The sequence below is a fragment of the Dasypus novemcinctus genome, chromosome 1 (genome assembly GCF_030445035.2).
Source record: "Dasypus novemcinctus isolate mDasNov1 chromosome 1, mDasNov1.1.hap2, whole genome shotgun sequence".
Lineage (NCBI taxonomy): Eukaryota > Metazoa > Chordata > Mammalia > Cingulata > Dasypodidae > Dasypus > Dasypus novemcinctus.
In genome coordinates this window covers 23,143,087-23,169,611 of record NC_080673.1, presented here as the reverse complement: position 1 = coordinate 23,169,611, position 26,525 = coordinate 23,143,087, and the positions used below count along the sequence as shown (strand labels likewise).

At 33.9% G+C, this 26,525-nt stretch overlaps 1 protein-coding gene across 4 annotated transcripts in view; it reads right to left on the bottom strand.

The window, feature by feature from the left end:
- The window catches only part of SPOCK3 (SPARC (osteonectin), cwcv and kazal like domains proteoglycan 3), a 542,360-nt gene that overhangs the window by 514,434 nt on the left and 1,401 nt on the right, over positions 1–26,525 (bottom strand). The gene's annotated exons all lie outside the window — the stretch shown is intronic.

Here is a 26,525-nt window from a genome sequence, read left to right as displayed (position 1 = left end):
TTGCCCTGCATATGTGGTACAATTTTTAAGATAGCACATTATATGTAATTATCTCCCCTCCAGAAAAAGCTTCCTTTCCTATGTTCCTTCTCTGAGAATCTTGATCTGTTCTGTTATTTTGTTTTTGTTTGGTCTTTTTGCATAATATTCTCCCTAACACATCCTATGATTTGTTAAATCTCTTCACACAGTGCCCCATTTTCCTTATACTTGTCAGTTCTGGGATCCTCCTGTCTTACAGCTGTTCATTTTTACCATCTTTTCTGCCTCCAGTTTCTTTCCCATTAGGTTATCCCACCCTGCTGAGCCTGAAGGGATCTAGCCAGAAAGGTGGGTAACTCCAGAAAAGTCATTGTTGTGTTTAGGTGGTCCAGCTATCAGGAACTAGAATCAGTGATCTCACCACTTGCCAGCCATAATTTCATTGCGGTCTCCTTTTTTCCTCCCCCTGACGTCCCTTTAATATGAAGCACTCTTCAGTGGCTGGTGTTCTGCCCTGGGTCTCCGTAGATTTGGTTCCCCATGTCTGGATATGTGTGGGATTCCAACTCAATCCCATAGGCTGCTCTACACCCTGTGTCCTGGAGGGTGGGAGTGATCCAGTCTGCTGCCTCTGAACAACCTCCACGCTGCTCAAGACTGAGTGAATGGGAGGAAAGCGGATCAGCCATCTGGGATGGACATAGCTAACCCAATATTCCTCTTTTTCTACTTGTCAGCACTTGTGGGATCTTCTCTCTCTATTATCCTCCAGACTTTGAAGAAAGTAGTATTTATACTTTTATTTGTTGAATCTCTGGGAATAGGATGTGCTTTCCAGTGAGGTCTGACATCACCATATTGATGGTGTCACTTCACACATTCACTTTTATTTGAATTATATGTGAGCCAGTGAAGGGGTATTCCAAGCAGTTCAGGGATTAGGACTACAAAAGTGTTATTCTGACCCTTGAGCATCCATCAAAACCACTCAAGCAGCCACCGCTAATGATAATTGGAAGAACCCTCCATTGTCCCTAAAGGACAACCTGTTTAGCAGGTTTTAGAAGCAACTTGAAATTCTAGTTTCAATAATTTTCTGTCTCATCCCTAATAATTCCCTATGATTCATGCTTTATTTCTGCATGACTTCATTGTAGTTATGAAATATGCCATATCATTTCAAACTTCCCTACTTTTGTACATGGAGACCCCTTTCAGATAGGCTTTCTATAATACCATTTGTCCAATAGATGGCCAACTCAGCTCATCCATCAAAAGCCAGATTGTGCCATTAACTCCATGAGGGAGTCATTGAATCATCTCTCCTTACAGATACAATTTACATGTTCTTATATTATTTCTCTTATAAAACCCCATTCTAATCATTCTTCACAATATCAATTTCTTCAACTAGGATTCAATCACCAAGGATTCTTCAGAGAGGAGATGGAATGGCTTGGATGGAGGGCCAGAGTGGCACATATAATTATTTAAAAAGGAAGCAGTCTTTAACTCATGATTTTGATGTACTTTAAATATCAATGATTATTATACATTTTATAAATATTAAAAAATAAATTTGCATATTTAGCAAAGAGGGATTTAGATTTATAAACAGATGAAGAATGTTTAGTTATGAAATAATAACATACTTTAGTAATTTATTATTTTCCATTGTTTCCTCATGCTATTTATCATTTGATATTTATAATAATCGTCTGCTTTCTGAAAGAGCATATATTGTTCTCATTTTCAGGGTAAGTAACTGAGTCTTACAAATGTTAAATCATTAGCCCTAGAATCCACAGGTTTCAAGTGCTGAATGGTCTCCTTTCATATATATATATAGACATGATATAGAATAGATAGATTCTAGAGATATATACATTTTTGACTCTTACTGCTAGGACACTTTGGTCAAGTTTCTCTCTGTGGTTTCTGGCTCTCTATAGAGGGGATGATATTAGTAGCTAATTCATTGTTTTCAATTGAGGGGTTACAAGCTAATACATATAAGTCCATAGTTCATTTTAGTATATGTTAAGTAAATTTAAAATGTTAACTATATTTGGATTTATAACTTAGGTTGAGGTTTAAAAGAATCATTCATTGTTCAACAACTGAACTACATTTAGTGTAAGCATAATGTCTGAAATATGTAGGTTCTGACATTTTCCCAATATAGGATAAACATACTTTTTCCCCTAAATCTCAAATACATTAGAAGTATCTATTCAAATAATTGAGAAATATTATCAGAAACTAAATAAAGTGTCAGATACAGGGTTCAAATTCAGAAAGTCTGGCTGCAAAATGACAGTAATGCCAATTCGTTTCAGCAGCTAGACCTAAATTCAAAATATACAACATCAAGATGCTTCTGTACTGAACTAAATAAATGACATTTCCACTATATTTATGGACTGTAATAAGGTTCCTTGCTCTTACTGTGTATTCAGGCAGCTCCTAGATTTTCTTTGGTTGAGGGAATTCAGCCCAGCAGTCAATCAGATCAATAACTTCCTATTTTTATTTTCTTGAGTTGTTAATAATACCAAATGTATTAAGAACTTACAGAAACAGGTGCCTACATCTCTAGGAAGCTCTGAATAATAGCCTCCTTCATGTTTGATTAGTATCTCAGAAAGCACACAGTAAAACTGCTTTTTAATAAAATGTTTCATATTTATTTCTATAGCTTTACAAAAAATTTTCTTTTCATATAGTATTATTTGTAGCCCAAGGGGCCCAAGAGTCATGCTATCCCCATATATATTCCTTACATTCATAGTGAATATACATTGTCTGATGTTGATCATCTCTTCACTTGAAATGTATAATGATCATAGGACTTAAGAATAACTCTGAATTTCCTAAATGGGATAGTTAATTTCAAATTACCTTTGAAATATGTATCCATACAACCTAGTGAGCCAACTGTTAATATTATCTTAGATGATACACAAAGAATACTGTGTTTTTTCACTGCTTTGAACAGACCTCCACAATTAGTGGATGTTTACTATGGTTGACAGACAATATAATAGAGTTAATCAAGGCAGCTTTGCATATTATTAAGGGAAATAGTTTTTTTTCCTTCAACTTGTATTAAGATACTTTTTTTCTTCTTTTTTATTTAATAACAGTTTTTAGAAATCAAAGCAAAAAATAAGATTGTCACTTTAAACTTACACACCTATTCAAAAATGCATTGTAGTTTTGGACATGTCCTTTAAAAGTTATAAAATTCATACGTTATCACCTAGCAATGTGGTACTTCTAATTTTAAAAATAGAGAATAGTATACTTGAAAACAATGGTTGCAATCAAGCAGTTTCTCTGTGTGAAGCTTGACATGTAACAGTATAAAATACTGTTCAAGATCCACTTGCTTTACTCTTCACCGAATTGTTCAAGCTGGCACATCCTGGACAGTGTAAGCACACTGACTCTGAGGTCACAAGGCATAGCTTTATATCTACATTTTTTAAGTCTTTGACCACTATTTTCTTTTAACCTAATTAGGTTTCTATAAAATAACCATAAAACTGCTTTCTTTACCAACTTGCTGTTACAAACTGATAATGCACATCACTCAGTAAACGACTTTCTACTCTTTACTCTGGGTAATCCTCATTTGGAATCTTCATTAAAGCTTATTTGTTTAAAAAATGGTTACCTCTCAAACTGCAGACAAAGACCTAGATCCAAGAAAAACTTGACAATTTTATTTACACCACGTTTTCCTCTATTCCTATTGCTTTAAGAGCAAAAGTCATATCTATACCAATAAACCCTGTGATGTAAATCAGAAAATGAACAACCAAGGATGACATTTCATCATCTGCCAGAATTCAGCATAATATAGAACAGAAATCTCATTCAGTTTAAAATCCATTGAGAGTCATTTCAAAATTGATATAATTCAAAATGTTCAGCTTACTTACATAAGTAGAAATCTTGTACTAGGATACTAGAAATCTTGAATCAAGGTCAAGATATTTGAGAAAATTGCAGTAATTTTTGCATTTTTTCTAAGATGCATGGCATAAGACAGAAATATAAGATAGAGCATTAGTCTAGATAAATTTAAAGATTTTTCTTTGGCTATCACCACTGCATGTAGTAAGATGCTGGAGTACAACCTACATCTAACAACATTTACCAGATGTTCATTAATAGTAATTTACAGTAATTTGAAATGCTCTCAGCAGCATGTGCTTGAGTTATTTGGGTTTTGCTTAGATGGCATGGTATTAATTGATGCTCAGTGATGGCAATGCAATTATCAAAGTTGCTTCTTAAGCTTAGTTCCTTTCTGTAGAAAGGAGCTCTACCCTTCTCTTACAACCCTCTGAAATAAACTCAGCCAACAAGACATGAGAATGTATTTTCTTCTTGGCCTAAAATCAACTGTTCACTTGTTCAGTTTCTTCCTGTGTTTGTGCAAAGGCAGATGTCACTCTGACTCACATGGAGTCATATGATAAGATGAAAAAAAGGAAAAACAGGACAACCTGTAGAATCCTGAAACAGCTCAAATCAAAGGTAAATAGCCAATCTATTTTTAGTTATTTTTACTAGTTAATGCCAAGGTATATCAATGAACAGTACACAAATAATAATAAAAATAATAATTATAGTAATAATAATAATAAACCCTTATTTTAGCACTACACATAGTCATTTTATTTAGTCAAGTTTAAAGTGCAGAGAAAGGAAAGTAGTAGAGTATTTTCATATAGAAAAAAAATTAGAGCTAACTGAAATGCTCACTTTTCTACTGACTATTTTGGCATCATATCAATGACACATATAAATTGGCACTGAAATCTATAATTTTTCATGAATAATTTTTTCTGAACAAAATTTTTACAGGGGTTCTCCAGATAAACAGGACCAACAGTACATATGTGTGTGTATATATATATACATATATATGTGTGTGTGTGTGTATATAAATATATATGTTCTGTATACACAAACACAAACATACACATATAAACATCTATATTAAGAGATTTATTTTAAGGAATTGGCTCACACCATTTTGTAGTAGCAGAAAAAATTTCCCTTGTAATCAAGATCAACCACCCTATCCAGTACAGTAATTCCTTCTTTGTCTTTTGATTCAAAGTCATGAGGAGCCCAAAGTAGTTGGGTGGCAGTCTTAACTTCCAGTTCAAAGGAATCATTTTTGTGTCTCCTGGTGAAATTATTCCTCTATTTGAAACCAAAACCCATAGGCTAGCAGATCTCAGGGACAGGAAGCAAAAATTTGCTAGCAGATCACTATGGGTTAATAGTAAAGTAGTGCCACTCCTGTTTCCACCCCTTGATTCCAGAACCCCTAAATTCTGGTTATGGGAGAAACAGCACCACAGACTGTATACTGATTTCAAGAATAAATAGCCTCCTGGAGAAGCCCCCAGCCCTGCCAGGTTGGCAGCCCTTCCCAGTTGGAGCCATAATTGAAGCTTCACAATGCCATTTCACTATTCTATCAAACTAGCTGCTTCAGGATGATGGGAACATGGTAAGATAAGTGAATTCCATGATCACAGGCCTACTGTCAAACTTAATTTATGGTGAGGTGAGTTCCTTGATCAGAAGCATTATTTATTGAACACCATGATGGTGGCTAAGGCAGTCTGTAAGTCCACAGACGGTAGAAGCATTGCATGCAGGGAAGACAAATCTGTATCCATGGTAAGTATTTATTCCAGTAAGAACAAAATGCTGGCCTTTCCGTGATGGAGGTGGCTCTAATGTAATCAACCTGCCTCCAGGTTGATCACCTCAGGGAATTGTGCTATTTCAGGGACTGAGCATTGGTCTCTGCCACTGGCAAAGTGGGAAATCAGTAGTGGTGAGCAAAGTTCATATTACTGAACTCAAGCATAACCTCCATCCCTACCAGCATGGCCCCTTTTTCATTGGCTCAGTGGGCAAAGAGGAGAAAAGAGGCTGACAGGTGTCCAAAGAATGGGTCATCCTATCAACTTAATTAATAAAATCATCCTATACTGAGATCACCCTCTGAAGAATATGTACATGGAACAAAAATATTGTCACTTTTCTGGTCTGTGGATAAAGATCTATCCACATACCCCTCTCCTATACCTCATTTTCGCTAATTCTCAAATCTTGTACCTTTATGCAATTAAAATTTTGTTAAATATCACTTGAAATGAGTATAGATTGATATATTGATATACCATCATGTACTCAACAGTTTTAATCATTGTTAAATATTTATGTTGTTTATATGAAGATATTCCTTGATTAGTCTATATTCTTCATGGCATTGATGATAACAATAAAAAATGGATCACGTGTTCCAAATGATATTTAGAAAACTTAAATATTTTGCAAGAAATATACATTTTTTTGGATGAATGAGTTTATTAAGAAACAAAGGAAAAACTGTACACAACCCCAGACATGGGTGTGGGCATGCTACAGGGTGAGACAACATTTTGCAAGAAATATTTTTTATTTTATTGCCTTGGATTTTCTGTCTTTTTACCAGTATCAGCTTATATTTCCAATAAAATCAAAAAAAATGGAACTCCAGTATTAAACACAAACTCTATTGCCAGAAGATTCATTTAAGTATAATGAGGAGAATAGAGCTCTTCTCCATTTCTTTATGATAAAGTTCATGATAATTATAAACTACAACATCAGAGTCCAAACATATAAATCAACCATCTTGTATTTGTTAAACTTAGATCATAAAATCATAAGAAATCATATGTTTAATTCCTGAATCCTTAGAAATTTTCTAAGAGTACTATTAAATATTAAATAACAAATTACAGTATTAATATGTAGTTACTATAAAAATCTTATACTGTAACAAATTTCTTCCAGTGAATTTGTTCATCTATTGCAATATGACAAACAGAAATAGTTAAATACTTTGGCTTTTCATTATAATGACAATTTAAACACTTCAATCATAGACTCTAAGAATGCTGAGGTGATGTTCAAACAATTGGGCAAATACTATGATCTCAAATTCGGTTCTCAAAGGCCTCATTTCGGCTTTTGATTTTATGGGTATAGATATAAACCTCCTTAACAGTTGGCTCAGGATGTCTTCCAAGATGTGAACTTAGAAATTCTTTTAATAGCAAAATATAATAGAATGTACTTAAAAACTACTCAATAGGTAGTAGCTATTATTACTTTTTCGTATTGTACTTATTGCTACTAAAGCTTTTAAATAGTTTAAAGAATAGGATGTCTAAAAACAGTAGCTGTCATTATTTTTCTTATAAAATTTTTATTTATATTATAGATTATGATTTGACTATTTCATTAGTAATTTTATACTCTTCAGATAGGAGAACACAACACAATGAGATTAGAACTAAAAGAGAAAAAGCCTATTGAGATATTACAATTTCAGTTTTGTTTGTGCATAATAAAAATTTGCAATATCCTTCATGCATGTGATAAAATTGAGGCTACATAAGCATATTTCATAGCATTTGTGTCTTTTGAAGAAGTGTTTTTCAAATAATTGTTCTTAACTTTCTATTTTAATTATAAAGCCAGGTTAAACAGTTACCTTATATAATATGTTCTTCTAGGAAATAGAAGATGTCTTTCATAAATTTCACTTTTCCATATTGTGTATAGAGGCTGAATCATTATTTTAATCTTAATGTCAGTTTATCAAAGTTCCTTCTTACTTAGGACTCTCATTCTTTTAGAAAGTTTGAGTTTGAAGAAAAGAGTCAGGGAAAATCCTTCCCCCAGTTTTGCAAGCTTGCCTTGGGTCAGCTAATATCTTTGTGATGATTTATGGAGGATATGCAGCAACCCATTGTTGACATTATCATAGTAATTATAGATCAAGAGTTAGCTGCTTAGAAGAGAAGCAAAATCATGTCACAGGTGACATTACAAGCTCTTGCTAAATTTTTTTTTTTACTATAGCTCAAATTTGGTGGCAAAAATGAGTATTTTTTTAATTTCTGAGAGCTTAAACTCAGGTATCAAATATTTAAGAAAGATTTTCCAGAAATTGGAAATGAATATACTTTTCATTAATGGCACACATAATAAAATCTGTAAGGCTAAAATAAGATAATATATTGTATTATCAACTAATACTCTTCATCCTTCATCTGGATTTTGATATTGCTATTACTTATTAACTCCTAAACCTGATCTGAGGAGAACTGGTTACAGCTCATTCATTCATCCATGTGTATATATGTATGTCTGTATATATATATATATATATGTATGTATGTATATATTTTTTTAATGAGTTAGAGACAGCTCCCTCCACTTCAGTTTTTTTTTCTTTTTTTCTTCTTTATTTTCTTTTAAATGTTACATTAAAAAAATATGAGGTCCCCATATACCCCCCACCCCACACACGCCACCCCTCTCACATTAACAGACTCTTCCATCTTTGTGGCATATCCACTGCACCTGGTGAATACATGCTGGAAAACCACTGCAGCACATGGACAGGGGTCCACATTGTAGTCCACACTCTCCCCCAGTCCAGCCGATGGGCCATGACAGGACACACAATGTCCAGCATCCGTCCCTGCAGCACCACCTAGGACAACTCCAAATCCTGAAAATTCCCAAACTATATCTCTTCTTCCCTCTCTTGACCATCAGCATCCATATATTAATCCATTTTATGAGGATCCATTCCTTGTACACTCTTAGGAGACATGCCTCTTTCCACTGCTAACACTGCCTCTCAAAAAAGTGCTGCTCCTGCAGGGAAGGGAGAGATGGAACCTGACTATGGAAAACATGGAAGAGGTTATGGAAAAAGGATAATATAAAATGAGTCATGAATACTGAGAAGTATTAGATTTATACTCAATTTGATTAGTGCAAAGAGTATGTGACAGACAAAATAGGAAAACAAAGCAAGCATGTTTTGGGGCTACATAGTGAAGGGGGTTTAGATTTGGAGATAGGATATTTGGATTTTATGTGGTGCTGATATTTGAATAGAAAGCTGCTGGTGAGAACTGTGCTGCCAGGAAGATTGTGGCTATCTACCAAAGACCTCACACTATGGCATTACCTTGATGAATTTACCACCATCCAGAATCTGGCCTTGAGCCCCAAAGCCTCAGAAACCTGGTTCTGTGAGCAGAAAACATATATCAGCATGGCCGGTACATTCTCTCCCTGAGGCTGAGCTATGCAAAAATCAGAAGTCTTCTGGATGACTGTGGAATCAGAGAATAAGAATTTTTTCTTTGTCTTTCATATGTTGGAAGGCATTACGCCAGCCTTTTAAGTGACCCATCCTTCTCCTAAGCACTGGCAAAGCTTACTAGGTGAATTATTTTCCTCTATCTCACTTCAGATTCCTTCTGATCAGTGATTTTCCTCTAGGTATGTGTAATGATATTCAAACAGCTTACATAACTAATGGACCTAGGAACCATGTAATCACCCTCTAAGGAGTCTATACAGAAATGTGTACTGATCCAATATATAGAAATTTCACAGTTTAACCCACAAAGGCAATCCTACTACAAATTTGTAGAGGGCAACATACAACTCTCTGCAGTCCAAACTATGTGATAAATGAGGGAATGAATGGAGCTGTTTGAAAAGTGGAACAAGCTCAGAACTATAATTTGGGGGTAAAGAATTCATTAATGAAGCATTAGATGCTTGAAGGTAGGGGGTAAGCTTGAAAATATGAAAGCTATCCAAACTAAGGAAGAGATAATAAATATCTGATCCAAGGAAAAATGAGGAGACATGGATTTGAAAATTACTCCAGAGAAAGTCCTGACAGGGCTTCCAAATGATAAGAAGGAGTCCAAGATACATCCAATAAGAAATTTCTTGTAACTGCAAGAATATTAGAAAATTTCCACACAGCTTTAAGCTAAAAATTCTGTCATAATTTCTGTGAAAATGCTTGTATTGCACAATTCACCTATATACTAGTTTTTTCTAGGAAATCAATTTTATTGATACATATTAATAAAGAATACAGTTTATCCAAAGTATACAATCAATGGTATTGGTATAATCACAGAGTTGTGCTTTCATCACTTCACTTATTGATAAAGTATTTTCATTATTTCAATAATAATAATAAACAAAAAACAGTCAAAAAAAAAACAAGAAAATTCCTCACCTCTCAAACTCTCTCTGCTTCCCCTGCTGTACATAGGTGCTAATTTGGTTATTCTTGAACAGTTATTTATTTCTTTATTAAGCAGTTTTTTTGAGGTATGTTCCCATACCATATGACCTCCAGAACAGTCTATTCAACAAATGATGCTGGGAGAACTGGATAGCCATATACAAAAGAAAGAAAGAAGACCTCTATCTCATACCTTATATAAAAATTAACTCAAAATGGATCAAGGACCTAAATGTAAAAACAAACATAAAACTCTTGGAAGAAAATGTAGGAAAACATCTTCAATATCTTGTGTTAGGTGGAAGTTTCTTAAAACTTACACGCAAAGCACGAGCAACAAAAGAAAAAATAGTTACGTGACACCTCCATAAAATTCAACACTTTGCACTACAAAGGACTTTGTCAAAAGGGTGAAAAGGAAGGGGACTCAATGGGAGAAAATATTTGACAATAACATATCTGATAAGGGTTTAATATCCATGATATATAAGGAGATCATATAACTCAACAATAAAAAGACAAACTATCCAAAAAATGGGCAAAGACTTGGAAAGACAAGTGTAAAGAAGAAATACAAATGGTGAAGAAACACATGAAAAAATGTTCAACATCACTAGCGATTAGGGAAAGGAAATCAAAACTACAGTGAGATAGTTCACACCTAGTAGACTACGTGCTATTAAAAAGTAGGAAAACTATAAATGTTGGAAAGGATGTGGAGAGACAGAAATGTTTATTCTCTGTTGGTGGGAATGTAGAGTGGTACAGCCACTATGGAAGACTGTTTGGCAGTTCCTAAGGAAGTTGAATATAGACTTGCCATGGGACCTGGCAATATCATTGCTAGGTATATACCCAGAAGTACTGAGAGCAGTGACAAGAATAGACATCAGCACGCTGATATTCATTGCAGTGTTATTCACGATAGCCAAAAGTTGGAAACAACCCAAGTGGTCATCAACTGATGAATAGATAAACAAATTGTGGCATATATACATGATGGAGTATTATTCAGCGGTATGAAGAAATGAAGTTATGCAACATATGACAACATGGATGAACCTGGAGGACATTATGTTGAGCGAAGCAAGCCAGACACAAAAGGACAAATACTGTATGATTGCCCTATAATGAACTAAATATATTATGTGAAATGTAAATATACTATGTAAAATATGAATATGGGTAAAATTGCTTATATAAGATCATTTTTCTTTAAAGCTGAACAAATGTGGGTTAATACTACAAAATGTTGATATCAGACCAAAAAAAAAAACTTATGCTAAATGGAGACCAGACACAAAGTATTACATATTGTATGATTCCATTTACATAAAATGTAAATACACCTGTTTTTGATAATTAATATAGTATAGAACTACAAATTCTCTGACAATTATATGTAAACTTGAACGTATTTGAACATTTTCTCAGAGGAGCAACCATAACTGTCCTCAAATTCTGGAAGAATTTCTTGAACCCAAAATGGTAAGAATTTTCATCCCAGAGGATTAGCTTTGAAAATGAATCAATTTAATAAATGCAGAAACATGCTATTAATTATGCTGCATAAGCAAACACTCACAACTAAACACCAGTATTACAGGAAAATCCTAAAATAATACAAACAAGGTCAGGGCATGGAAACAAACCTCCAAACTATACTACATACACATGTACAAATTGTCTTAATTCAATGATTTCTTTAAATTTAAAAAATATATATTTGTTAAACAATATTAGACACAATTTGTGGTGCTATTTTATTTACCTTTTATTACTGAGTATGAATTCCAAAGAGAAAATAAGATATAAGTATAACTTAAATCTCCTTAACCTTTATAAACAGTTATTTTGATTGAAGTTATAATATATTAAAACATTACAAAAACTTGGAAAATGTATGACTTCTAATTTACATAGCAACTATTACTATTATCATATGTTCTTTACATGGCTTATTTAGGTTTCTATGTGACTTAGCTAATATATATTTATGAAAGAAAATTGGTAACAAACATATAGTTTATATGTATTTGCTAAATCAAACTAATAGAAAGTTTCATACATAGACTATTTTGATGTGATATCAAATTACTATATCCCTATGAATAATAAATTGTGGAATTTTGACCATACCATCTAGGTGAAAGTTATTTAAATTTATAATTTAATTCAAGTATAAAAAAAGTTAAACCCACATACTATAATATAGAAATGTTCTTATTCAACTACAAATACAAATCAGAAACAACATAGTCTAGGTAAACAGTGAAAAAGTGAAAAGTAAAATTATCCTACCTGAGTAGAATAATTTAAAACACGTGTGTCTGTGACGGTTTGAAATTCTTTTGTGAATCCCAAAAAGATTACATTCTTAATCTATTCTGTGGGTTTGAGACCCTTTTTGATTAGACTAAGTCAGTGAGGAGGCATCACTTAAATTGAGCATCCGACCTCTCTTTGGGTCTGATATAAGTCGACACAGAGAGTGAAAGAGAGACTGCAGGAAAAGGGAGCTCCACCGCATTTGCATTTGCCTCTGCAACGTGAGAGAAAGGACTCCAGGTTCACTTACACTGAACTCAAGGAGGGAAGCCCCAGGAGACTCAACGAGCCTCAGTCTGAGGAGAAATGAGCCACATGCCTCATAGCTCATAGCTCACAGCTAAACTCCGGAAGGAAGCAGAGCTTCAGAGACTGGATGCTCACAGCTGAGCTCCAGGAGACAGAAGCTTCTGGAGAGGAAGGCAGAGACCTCAGAGGAGATTGGTGGCTGTCTTGCTTTGCCACGTGGCAAGACCCTGAGAAGGCATCTCTGGTGATGCCTCGAGATATGAACATTTCACAGCCTTGGAAGTGTAAGCCTTTACCCTAGATAAATCCCCTTTATAAAAGCCAACCAATTTCTGGTACTTTACATCAGCTGCCTTTTGGCAAACTAAGAGTGTTTTAATTATTTCTACTAATCAGAAAACTACCTAGTGCTTACAAGAACACTGTTAACCAAAAACATTTTTTGGAGTCCAAGATGACAGGATAGGGAATATGGAAACCTGAAAAGCCATTCAGGGCACGCAGGCAGGCCAATTAGAAGCCATCGAACTGCTTTTAGCTCAAAAGTGACTGTATATGAACAGCAAAACAACTGTCCAGCAGGCATTAATTCAGCCTTCGTGAAGCTCAGCTCCTCTTCTGCTCGTGGCACAAAGGAAGCAACCGCACATGGTATCAGTACCAAAGGATTTCTTGTCACCTCTAAGACTCATGTCGTTTCCTCAAGTGGTGCCCAGAAGGCCAGGTCAGACCCAACAGCACACGTAAATAAAGGGGCACTCATTCTAAAAATACATGCAAGACTTTTGGCAGCAAAGACCAGTTGGCTTTCAGCTGCACAGAGCAAACAGAGCAGTTTGGAAATTAGAGTTCCAAATCTCGTTCACTGACCTGCATGATGTTTGTGTTTCTCAATCACATTCAAAACTTGATACATGGTTATACATTCAAAAACTTCTTTTCAAATACTTCTGATTCTACAAAGATAGTGTGACATGTCTCCTCCTAACTTTACTACTAATTTGCTGTGTGAATTAGACATGTAATCCCCATTGGCAATTTTCTGATCATTTCTAAAATTTCACCTAGAAAAATATGGACACTAAAAAACGAAAATACATAGAACACTTTCAATTCTGAAACAAAGATTTTTAAAAGATAAAATAATTAGCAAGAAAATTAGCATGTTTAATCTATAAGAAATTCCAAGAATTACATGCTAAATGTGCTGATCTACATGAGAATATTACCATGCATATAATTAATTTGAAATTTAGCCACTTTCAAACTAGCCCATCCTTAGTTATTAGTGTGGAGTGTGCCTTTTAAGTCACACAGTCTCAGTAAGCACAGTATTTCTTTAAAACCATAAAGCTTATAACATCTCAACTCAAAGAAATTATATTTTATGTCAAGGAGAAATTTCTCAGGTAGTACTAGGTTAATGCTGGTTGATACTACTTTCTAGAAAATTTTGCCCTAGAGAATTATCATTTTAGAAGAATCTGACTGCCTCAGGGACATTTGGGAAGAATATCAGATGTTGTCAAGGGCACCTTAGATAGTCTTACAGGAAAACTAGGAGATTGCTTAGAGTTTCATAGTATACTGTATGCCATGAAAGGTCTATAAATACTCTCTTGATATTCTAAAACTGGTTCTTCAGCAGATGCTAATACCATGTGCCAAGACAATTATCAAGCTCATATTTCAGAATGTCCTGCCTAGAGGACCCATGTAAATATTTTGTAAGTCACAAAGTGGCCTGATGACAGAAAAGTAAAAGTGAGCTGTGATTAAGGAACTATCAAATTACTATTTTTATGAGCTACACCTAGCAAGTACTTTATCTTATTTAAGAATATAATACCCTGTAGTATTTTATATCTTTGGTGACACAATTAGATGAAGTTTTGCAATTTTGGCCCCTCTCCTTTTTCTTTCATTCATACTAAATTATTAGACTTTTTCTCATAAGATTTTTTTAAAAATAAGGGTTAACTGGAAAACCTAACACAAAATATCAAAATTAGCCATGTAAATTAATTTTTATTTTTATAAGAGACTATCCCAAATTATTTTTTATAAAACCTTAGTGTAAAATTTAGCAATAAATAAGTTTGTTATTGCCTAACTTCAATAAAATATAGAATCACTGAAGTTCAATTTACTCTATACTGTCTTTTGCCTGGTAACTAACTAATGTTCTTTTGCTAAAAAAAAACCCTCTAAAAATAGAGAGTTCATGTTGGGTTAAATAGTTCTTACTTAAAAACGTCAAGGAAATTCTAGATATATAATTCTTCAAAATACATGTAGGTAAATTTTTTTTAAACACCGTAAATATTCCAAACTATCTTATAAATGACCTTTTTAAAAAGTCAATAGCATTATATCAGTCTGTCTCAGAACCCTTTAATACTGATTAAACTAATATTACATATGATAAAATAGATGAATATGAAAATTTGTGAATTCCTAGCCTTTAATTTAAGAAAATAATTCCTTATCCCCTGCCTTATCTACTTCTTTGAAAAAGGGGGGAAAAAATAGTCTCTAAAGCAAAGGAAAAATCTACAACTGAAGTAGGTGGAAATTAGGCCCAGTGATGCCTAGTAACAGTTTCCAAAGATTCTATACATATAAGATATTATAAAACACATTGTAAAAATGTATCAGCACCCTTTGAATGGTCACTCCTACCCCTCCTAAGTTATTCAGAATTGCACTATGGTATCAATAAATCTCATTAATAAAAATGCTAGGATGCTAGAGCCAAATGTAGTATGGTTATAAAGAAATGCATTATTCTTTGGAGAGTAATACGGAACTACTGGTTCTCCATCCATTTTTCACTGTGAGGCTAACTAAGGAAGGGTAAGTAACCAGAAGTCTTTTATGATAGCTAAAGATAAGTCAATCAAATTATATTAGGATCATTCTGATTCTGTATAAAAGACATTCCCTTAATCAGTTCTAACATGAAATCCCAGTCTTCAACATCTTGCTTTAAATAGTTAGTCGATGTCACCACTTAAAACAACCAAACAGAACTTTTCAGAAGACCAATTTGAATTACCCATAATGATTCATTTAAAGTGGTCATCTGTTGATAAGAAAATAACTAAAACAAATATGATCAGTAGTGTTAAAGAAAGAAAATTCAAATCTCACTAACCTGGAGGAATTTCATTAACCTTGCTGAAGCTCAGTTTCTTCACTTGTAAAATCTGATTAGTAATGTTTATTTTTCAGGTTGTTTAAAGATTACACTAGGGAGCAAATGTGGCTCAAGCAGTTGAGCGCCTCCCATATGGGAGGTCCTGGATTCAGCTCCCGGTGCCTCCTAAAAACACCACCACCAAAAACAAACAACAAGTAAACAGACAAAAAAAAAAGAAACAATGCAGGGCAGCCAATGTGCCTCAGTGGTTGAACACCAGCTTCCCATATACGGGGTTCAATTACCAGCCCTGGTACCTCAAAAAAAATTGAAAATTACACTGAAGGGGATAATATACTTAATATGCCTATTGTCTGGCACATAGTAAACACCCAAAAATAGTGTTTATAAACTGAGAAGCAATATACAGTACTGGCTAAAGAATGGTCTCCAGAGCCAAAATACCAGGGTGTGAGAGAGCCCTGACTGATGTTTACTAGCTGTGTGACCTTGGACCTCAGTTTCCTCATCTAGAAAATGGGATAATAGTTGTGCTTTCCTTACAGACATGCTGTTAATTAATATGTAAAATACATAGAATATTTCCAGCACAAAATAAACTCTATGATTAAAATATTATTATTTTCAGTATCGGAACAAGAAGGAGTCTGCCATTACATTGTATTTTATTGTTATTTTATCTTTCGAAGTTACCTCATTTGATATTTTGATCGAGGACATCTTTACCATCATTGCACGTCTAGCCAGAGTGATTAAAATTTAAGAGCAGCCTATTTATATTTAAAAAATACAGAAAATGTATTCAATTAACTTACTTTAAAGATCATTTGATAAGAGTAAGAGGTCTGAATTAGATAAAATTGTTCAAATATTTCCAATTTAAAATCTGAGTTTATGTATTTTTGTAAATTATGAGCCTAGAGATCCCCTATCATAATTTTTCCATTTTTATTATTTTTTCATTTAATTAACTTTATTTTTCAAGAAGTTTTATGAGGCAGATTAGTATAGGAAAAAAGGACAACGAGTCACAATTGGTATCTGGCAGAGAAAAAGGCCATGAGACCCCACCTGGAAACCCCCTGAGGAGAAAGCTGCTTCTAAAAACAAACCCAGAAAGACTTCACAAGCCCCTGGCCATGAGATCGCACTTGAAACTCTTTCCAGGTCAAAGGGAAGCCCTAGATAACTCCAAACAAAAGGTCTCCCTATTGCCCTCACCTGTTAGCTCTCAGAACAACAAACAGCTGGGGCCACTCCCCAACATTAGGAAAGGGGAGGAGGAAAGGCTGTAAAAAGACCTAACTTGGGGTCCCATCTGCACATCTCACCCTGTAACATACCTGCAACCCATGTCTTGGGCTGTCTTGGGCTTATCTCTTTGCTCCTTTCTCAATAAACTCTTTACTCCCTTGCCTACACAATGGCGTGTCCTTAAATTATTTTATGTGACATAGCCAAGAACCTAGAAGTCTAGAACCCAGAGCATTCTGCTAACATTTTGACTGCAAAAATGTTACATAGAAATTATAGGGGATTCCCACGTACCCCATCCCCAAACCCTCCCATATTTTCCCTGTATTAATAACATCTTATATTAGTGTTGAACATTGGTTACAATTGATGAACAAATATTGAAGCATTGCTACCCACCAAGGTCTGTAGTTTACATTATGGTTAACCCTGCACCACACACTTTTATAAACTTGACAAGTATATAATGGCCTCTATCTGTCACCACAATATCATGCAGAACAATTCCAATGCCCTAAAAATGCCCTATGTTCTACCTATTCTTCCCTTCTTCTCCCCTCAGAAATTCTGATTACTACTATCTTCATGTCAATGTTACAATTTTCATTATTTTTATATTTTATTATATATGTATTATTTTTATTATTTTTGACATCTGGTTTGGGAAATATTATATATATTGCACATTTAAAGATATTGCATTTTAACATAGTTGTCATAGATGTTTTGAGTACTCAGAGAACACAATAAGACAAATACAAGCTAGCCATTATAAAAACAAACTGAAAAATTTTAAATATGTTTAATTTTTCCCATGTATTCAGAGAACATTTATTAAGATATGATATTATTTTATTGATCAAATACTATAACAACGATCAGAAACTTAGAATACATTTATTCCTAAATTCATTTAAAGAGCTTAAAAATGCTAAGGAACAAAAAGCAGTTCATGGATCATTCACTTGATATCTAATTGTGTATATAAAATATACATATATAATAAATTTAAATTACTTTTCTATTATTAGTACACCAATTTTCAAATGTTTCAGCATATTTAAAATCTAACAAAATAATAGAATTATAGATTGTTGCAAGAGCAAAGTACCTAAACCTTGGTTTTCCATATTAAAATAGTAAAATTAAAATAATCAATTACATGTTTTCTAACCAAATAATTTGAAAACAGAATAAGAATTTTATTTATCACCATTGATCATAAGAATCTTAAATCAATTAAAAGTATTCAAAGCACACAAACCACATAAGGGAAGAGTTTATCTCACACAAATTCTAAGGAGTTTTCTTTTTTTTCCCTTATTAATCTTGATTACTTTTATGACTATTAAATGAACTACTGAAATAGGATGGTGCTATTTTTCAAGGAGAGGAAAACATTTTATTAGGCCATTATCCCTAGATTTTGAATAGGAAAATCTTCTATAGATACTTGCAAGTAGGAGACAACATTTGTGGGTGGAGCATTTATATCCTTGATAAAGGAGGCAGTATATGAGCAGAGTACTGAAGATCAGATGAGTTCTAGTGATGCTGGAGAAAGCAGTAATACTTTCCAACAATTATATGACTGCCAAGGTGAAATGATTTTATAAAGCCTCTTTGCCTACATTGTAATCCTATTTATACAACTATATTATTATTAATTTAATTGTTATTTTAAACATAAATGAGAGAAATTTTAAGCAAAAGGTACATAACTACAGCTTCCAAAATAACCATGCCATGAAAGAGATATGAAAAAGATACAAATAAACAGTAAAGTTCCCATTCAGCAAATATGTAGAATGTAGGGATCGTTTTTAAAATACATTAAACCAATAGTTCAATTCTCCATGTCTTTTTTGATCCAGGCAAGTAGCTCAGTCATCCTAGCTGTCAGTCACCTCTGATATCAAGAAGGAGATAATTTCAAGTACAAAGCCTCCATGGAAGTTCTGGCAGGATGACTGGCTGCAGTTTCTATCACAGAACTCCCATAGACAGTTGTGCCAAAAATACTGTTTTCGTTTTTACAAGGCTAAGAGCTACATGAATCCAGCAATGGCCTTACCTCTAGTATCATTCCAGGGAAAGATACATTGTGTTAATGGCAGCTTCCTTTTTTCCCCTGAATCAGAAGAAATACAACTTTGGCAGAATATCTTGTCCTTTGACTAAGGAGTATAAGAAGAAAATTCTAATTCTCTCCTATATAGTCACCATTAACTACCTCCCATAAGAGTATTTTAGATGAGCCACCAAAGATCCATAGCTAAAAAAATGCTTCACAGATTTGCTAATTGATTTTACCAAAGAAAAATAGTACCCATTATCAAAGGCAGGTTCTTCTTAATTTGATAAACTGCTCAGATGCTCTTCTTTAGTTCTAACTTCCTACATTTCCTCTTAGGAATTACCATACTACTAGTTGCCCTCAAGCTCCTATACCCAAAACCATAAGTATAAAGTAGTCCATTTCTATCCTGGCCAGCACTACACATCCTCTCACTTGGGGCAGAGAGAATAAAGAGAAACTTAGAAATTTAGAGGAGAAAAGAGATTAAAGGCAAGACAAAAAATCATCAGGCAATTATAACAACTCCTATCCTTTGCCACAGGGGTGGAGACTGAGAATATAGTCAAGAAATACTCAGATGGTTGAAACAGCATCATAATATGGAACAGTTACCAATAATTTCTTCCCAGAAGGCTCTTTTTTTCTTTTAGTAAGAATCCTTTCCCTTTAGAAATTATATTTGCCAGCTTCCCTTGCAGCTAGGTATAGCAATATGGCTAAGTTCAGGCCTGTGGGAAAGAAATAGAAGTCATATGTGACACGAGGTCACTTCTAGGCCAAGCAGCTTGTTCTAGACTTTCTCTAACCCGCTCCTTCTAGATAGGAAATTGCAACCTTAGAGAGGTAACCCTGAAAGTCCAAGCCCTGGAGAGTCCACTTCTGAATGGTTACATGGTTGAGAAATAAATTTATATATTCATTAAGCCACTCGATTGAGGGTCTCTTTATTGCAGGGACTTAATCTATATCTAGTACTTTGGCAATTATAAATAAACAAAAATGGAAAAAATGAGTCTGGACTGCACCTGTGAGCTATCTGGATTCAGCAACACCAACCATTAAATGAAGTGCAGTAGTAGACAAAGAAGGGTTGATACTGATGTTTGATATTACGTAGTAGTCATCAAACCATCTTTAAAGATTTTAGAGCAATAAAATTATGTGTTCAAAGAGAAACTTTAGGAAAAGAATCAGGTGAATTGGTAATGGGAACACCAAGAGGCATATTATTACCATTCAGTTTTGACCATTCCAAAACCAGATGTTCCACAGAATTACCACACCATTCCATTTTGGTGCATTTTTTAATTTATAAGACTAAAGAAGCCTAGTAATTAAAATTTGTTATAAAAATTAAATGTTAAATTCAATTTCTAAACTGGGCACAAAGTTGCCTGAAATAGGAAGTGCCAATAAAAGACAAAACAGTGTTAAAGCCTTTAATTAAAGGACTGCACCGTTCAGAATGCACATTGATTACGTTCCTTCATTTAGTTAATATTTTTCTAGTGCTTACTCTGAGCCAGTTATTGTGCTGATGTGCTAGGTGATTGTGGGGTTGGAAGAGAAGGGACTGCAACCTGCAGTTGTCGGGATTTCAGTCTTTAAACTAGTACAGGGGAAAGAGTAGAAAAGATGAAAATATTTCCATAAATAGAAAAATACATGTAAAAAATCCAGAAGCCTGTAGGAGTCAATGTGTGTTGAAGATTCAAAGAAGATCGACCTTTAAAAACATATAAATAAATAAAATAAAATTCTGTTCTAGATCATGAATTCATTAAAACTAAAGCTGTATAAAAGCATAAAATGCCACTCTGAGTCAGAATCATGAAACCTAAAAGCATAGAACCCACAAGTCTGATTCTAGGGGTAAGAAAATAAGTACTTTATAGCAATGCAGATGTCCTTTTGCATATCTATCTCAAAAGTGTAAACAAATAATCCCAAGCAAGCTGGTTTCCCTAAAATTTAGGCAGGCTATCTGTCAACACACAAGTAAATGAGTTTTCTCTGGCTATAAGATGCAGAAAAGCCAACCAGGAAAAAAATCTGATATCTAAATATTTTGGGGGTATCTGCTTTCTACTTAGTCTGTAAAAATATAGAAAAAGTACCTAAAATATAATATATAATTACTATGATTTTCAGATTGTTTCATCTGTTATTTATTTGGAAACACATGTCTATACGTATTTGTATATACACATACAAAAATAGATATATGCATACATATTCATACATACACCATACACACACACGCAAATTTCTTTCTCATTTGCGCTTTCCTAATAACTCACTCGAAGTAAGGAGGTCTGGAAAGTTAGAGTATTTTCTACTTCTCTATGAAAAGTCTTTGTTGAATAATCCTATGGTAAATTGACTAAATTTTGTAATTAACTCAGATTTCCTAATGAGGTCAGATAATGTGTTGTCAGTTATCCATAAGATTCCCTCACCAGAAACTACCATGCCAGTGGAATTTCTGACTTGCCTTCCTCAGAAGACACCTGACTTGACAAAACCAGTCTCAATTCCTGGCTGTTGAACATGGTGGTGGGGGTGGCGAGGTTAAGGAACGAAAGTGGGGAGCTGGTACCACAGCGATCCTTTGCATAGAACCGGGGTGACAAGAATTGGTGTCAAGACATTGCTGTCGTTACTCATCAGCTCCAGGACTGTCAGACACTGCTTAGTGCTTCTCTCATGAAGTCAGTTGCCTTTTACTTGATTAAATCTCCTCATAATTTAAACAATACTACTACATGCTACAGTTTTCATCAGCTCTGATCTGTACACATGTACACTAATACAAAGACTTATAAGGATTTTTTAAATACAGCCTTGCATAATCATCAAAACACAAAGAAAAGAAAAACACTCATGAGAATGCAATGAATTAACTGTGAAGAATTCCCAAAGAAAGGCTATGATTCTTGACAATGATGAAATATATATCATGGTTACCACAGTAAAAAATAATTGCTTCACAATGTGGGGTACTAAAAATGTACATTCTTATAAGAATTGGATATCCGTTTTTGAGAACATATTCCTGAGGAGAGAATAGTGGTATCTTTGTTAAATTTCTCCAAAATATGTCTATTCTTTCATCTTATTTCTGGTACATATTATTGAAAAGTAAAGTAGTCTAATGGAGCTGCCTGCTATTGAGGTTCCACAAAAGAGGAATCCTCAGTGCTAAGGGTATGCCTATTATTCAAGAAATATAACCATGGTGCATCAGAACCATAACTAAAGGTCTGAGGGCAGCCTTTAAGATTCTCATTATTTGCTTTTTAATGTTTTTCAAGGCAAGAGAGCACTTTACTTGGAATAGACATAGAAACCAACTGTTTTATTTACTTTCTACTAGCAATAAAGTAGATAAACTCATAGGGATATTTTAGTCCTCTATAGTCTACTAAATTCCAGAAAGTATCCCTCACAGCCAGCCATTATCTCTTAAACAATCTGTATGCTCAGGAATCTCAACTCAGATGAAAAGGGGAGATAGAAAGAAAAAAAATTCAGAAAATTACTAATCTATACCCCCTAAATAGTCATTTGTTTAAGAAGTCGACATAACTTGAATGCCACTAAAACAATTCAACTTCTATTTTACATTTCCACAAACTTCTCTTTGTCCTGTATTTCATATCAAGGTTAAAATTTCAAGCTAAATTGTAGAACTTTACTATTCTTTCAAGATATCTAAATGATAAGAAAAATCACAGTGAATAAATTACAAGTGACGTTGATTGTAGTTTTTGCAACATGAATGGAATTCATTTCTTAAAGCAAAGTTCAAAATGAGCCCAAGGTATTTTACTGAAAAACAAATCTAATCTGAATTACTTGAATTTCAACTTATGGGTCCATCCTGATATTATTATATGATTTATACAAAATTATCACGGCCGTCGTTGTTACTGATCCTAGACTTTTATTAAATTGCTTCCAACATACAGTATTTGAGGACTGCTCATATTCTGTCTTTCCATCACTCTTAATCACTACAGGTAATTCGTGTCTTCAATAATATATAAGGTTGATGATATAATTATGCTATGCATTACCAATTAAGTCTTTGATTTACAAATTTCATATCCATTTATTACATGATAAAGAATATGCTTTCATTGAAATTATAAAATGTAAATGTTTGAAATATGCAAAATATGAGCCATTTGAGCTAAATGATTGTTTCCTCATAATGATCCTGATTTCCAATTCTCTTAATATATCCATATACTCATTTACATATGCAAGAACGGAATGAGGGAATCCTTTGCTTCAGCTGTTGGTGAAGGTAGTAGTAGATTTGTCTGGGTAAGTAATTGCTTCCATGCTTCCTCAACTGAGATATCTTGTGTTCTTGATTTTATCACTACCCAACAGAGCTAAAAAAACTAGAAAATAGCATGCAACTAGTGTATATACTAAACATATGTTAATGTTGAGGGTTATTTTGTTTTATTCTAAAATCATATAATTATACAGGGAATATATGATACTGGTGCTGTCTACTATTCTTATTTTTAAATTTGTTGAATCTCTAAATCTTTGGATTAAGCTTAGCTCTTATTTTTCCTAAAACATAAAGAATAACTCTCAAGTAGAATTGTTAGACTAATAACTAAAGATAGTAATGATTTTCAAAAGGGTTTTGGTTCCCCATGTCTATATAGTTACATTTTATGCACTTTGATGGGCAAAAACTGTATTGAAACCTTATTCGTTGAACAGAGCTAGAGTAGAGGGATCAAGACTATTTCAAGTTTTTTCCATGTTAATACCTACCCAATGTAAGTTTGCCTTCGCTTTATTTTTTCCCTCTGTTTTATTTTGGAGGAAGTTAAGAAAATAAGCCATCATTACAGTAGTACATAAGTTGACCTATTCTCATATAACACTTTCTGGTCATGCTCTGTATTCCTAAAGCTTTATTATCTATAAAATGTATTTCTATAGTTATATTTATTCTAAATACTATATAAAAAGTAACATTTATTTTAAAATTCATCAGATTAAAATATACTGATAAATTATATTTCAAATATTACTTAAAGTATTTTTCAAATACAGTTCAAAAGAAGATAGTTTGAAATTTCATTAAGGAGTATCTTTTAAAATAATAAAGATTGTGTAAAACAGTCACTCACAAGAAAATCTGTAAGCATCACTTTCAGTAAGCATTAAATACTCTGAGGTATTCCAAAGCTTTTTCTCTAAATGAAATTAATTTCATTTTTTTCTGGGAGGAAAGCACTAAGCAAAAGTGCTTCAGTTAAGTTGTTTCTAAAAGACATTCAAATTTTTTGTTTCTTGGCCTTCCTATAAACTGGGTATATAAATCCATTATTTAAGTTATAAAAACTGATGCAGAACTTTTAAAGGAAGATTCATGCAACATATTCATAATCAAGTGCTGTCTCATAACCATGTGCTTCCAGCTGAAAATTACATAAAAATAAATAAGCATCCTAAAAAGTATAGAAAAAAGTATTATACTAATGATTTTCTATAAAGGGAAAGAAAACTTACAAACTAGCAGTGAGTTGGATGGTCTACATAGGGATTCTCTATTATGCATCTGAGTTGTTATTTGAGAAGCCAAACTGTAGGCATACATTTTATCATGTTAATAATAAGCAACAGGTGGCTAAAGGGGAAAAAATGATAGCACTTTTCTCCATGCTGTCTAGAAGTCATCTTAGCAAAATTGTAACAGTCTCACTAAAATGGTAATGCTAATAACATGGTACACATTTATCATTATTATATGCTATTATATCATACCATATACAATGTACACACTGTAATATATGTATTGCATGTACTTGAAAAGAAATATTTGATTAAAATACCTGAAAAAAGCCTTTATTTTACAAGTTTAGCATACAATTTTGATGAGCTTTTTCCTGAGACTGTATAAGAATAAGTAAAAATAGTATGCCAATAGTTTCTATAGAAGTTGGCTATGTGAATTTTAGAATATTTAATTCTCAAAGTAGGCAATGCAGCTTGCTTCAATATTTTATATCAAATGTATTCACAAATTGTCCAGGTGTAGCATTGTTGTTTTTACCAGCCAACGTTATGGAGAACGGTAATGCTGGATGTGAAGCAAAAGGCATAGAAACCCCTAAAATATACTATATGTATAATAAAACACCAACATCCTTACTAATAATTAAAGTTACTTGAATAAAATCAGAAAATACTCATATAGTCAAGATTTAAAATATATGTTAGAGAATAATGCCTAAAATTGATTTTTAAGAGCAGTCATGAAATAATTAAATGCCATAATGTGAAATAGTGTTCAAATACTGACAAAACATTCATTATTTTTCCAAATGAAGGCACAATAAACAGACAATCTCAGGTTTAGAAATAGCGCACTCGCTTGCTTGTCTGCTTTTCTAATTGTATTTCATATTGGTATAAACAGATAAAATAAATGTGCAGGAACATTAATTTAGCAATAAAATGATGTTGAAGCTGTGTTCATAAAGCATGTAAGACAAAGCATTCTGTTAAGTTTTGTCATTCTCATTTCACATCCTAGGTACCTTGTCTTTTATCAACTGGTTAAACCTAATTTTAAAGTAAAAATTAACATTCCTGCAGGAGTCTCTTCGTGAACCAGCTAAGCGTTGGATTTGACTTGCTAACTTCCTGTGAGGAGTGTTGGGAAAAGGGATAGAGAAGCCGGGATGAAACTAAGTTAAGCTTCCATTTTTCCAAATCACGAGGGAGTGTGAGCCGAGGAAATAAGTTAACTCATCTCCATGCTGTTCATTACAGACGGATTCCTCTAGAAATTCTCTCAAGCGTCACAGTAGGGGTTACTCAGGAGTCTGAGAATCAGGTTCTCTCACTTTGCACACCTTCGGGTTTTTAAAGGGTGAACGTGGGGCAACAGCGAGCAGTCCGGGCGCCCTCCTCACGGGACCACCAACTTGACTGCGCTGGGATGTGCTCTTGACCCCGGCAGCTCTTTCTCCGCTTAGCTCAGATCAGGTGGGGAAAAATGACTAGCCAGCCACCGCCACAGGCTCCAAAGCAAACCATCGACCGTCTGAGCCTCCAAACCTGATTTAATAACCCTTTATGAAACTCCCCAGGGGAGTCCGCCGTTTTACCCTCTTCATCGCCACCACCTGCAGGCGCGCCCCCACCCCCACCTTCCACCCCCACCCGCGCAGATTTTATGGCAGTGATTCGTTTTGGAATAAAACGTAATCGAGTGCATTGCATGTATGTTCTGGATTAAAGTTAATGCCGGAACACAAATCTAATCA